Source organism: Myotis lucifugus, unplaced genomic scaffold (assembly GCF_000147115.1).
Source record: "Myotis lucifugus unplaced genomic scaffold, Myoluc2.0 scaffold_317, whole genome shotgun sequence".
Lineage (NCBI taxonomy): Eukaryota > Metazoa > Chordata > Mammalia > Chiroptera > Vespertilionidae > Myotis > Myotis lucifugus.
In genome coordinates this window covers 905,073-905,755 of record NW_005871365.1, presented here as the reverse complement: position 1 = coordinate 905,755, position 683 = coordinate 905,073, and positions in this window count along the sequence as shown.

Below are 683 nucleotides of genomic sequence, written 5' to 3'. Positions count from 1 at the left end.
TACTGCTTGGTAGACTCCGTAGTACATCAGCAGGATCAAGGAGGCTCTGTCTCAGGGAAGACAGGCTTAGGGACTGAGGTACAGAGGACTAACAAGAGTTGACAAACAGGAGTGATCGCGATGCTGCGTTAGGTGGAAAGGACATATACTACAAAGGAACAGAAGAGAAAAGAGAGAGCTTTGCTGAGACAGTGTGGGGTTATTATGGATGAGGTCTAGTGAGGAGGGATAAAAAATAGATGGAGAGACCTCAGCCAGCGTGGCTCAGTGGTTGAGTGTTGACCTATGAACCAGGAGGTCACGGTTTGATTCCCAGTCAGGGCACATGTTCAGGTTGCGGGCTCAATCCCCAGTGTGAGGCGTGCAGGAGGCAGTTGATCCATGATTTTCTCTCATCATTGATGTTTCTACCTCTCTCTCCCTCTCCTTCCTCTCTGAAATCAATAAAAATATGTTTAAAAGAATAGATGAAGAGAGGCAAAGAGGGGCTGGCCATAAAGTGCCCATTACACATCTACACTAATAAAAGAGAAAAATGGTAATTGGCGTACGACCGCTACCCTTCTGATTGGCTAATCAGCGTATCCTTATGCAAATTAACTGTCAGCCAAGATGGCGGCCGGCAGCCAGGCAGTTGGAAGCGAACATGAGGCTTCCTTGCTCCAGTGACTGCTGACTCCAAC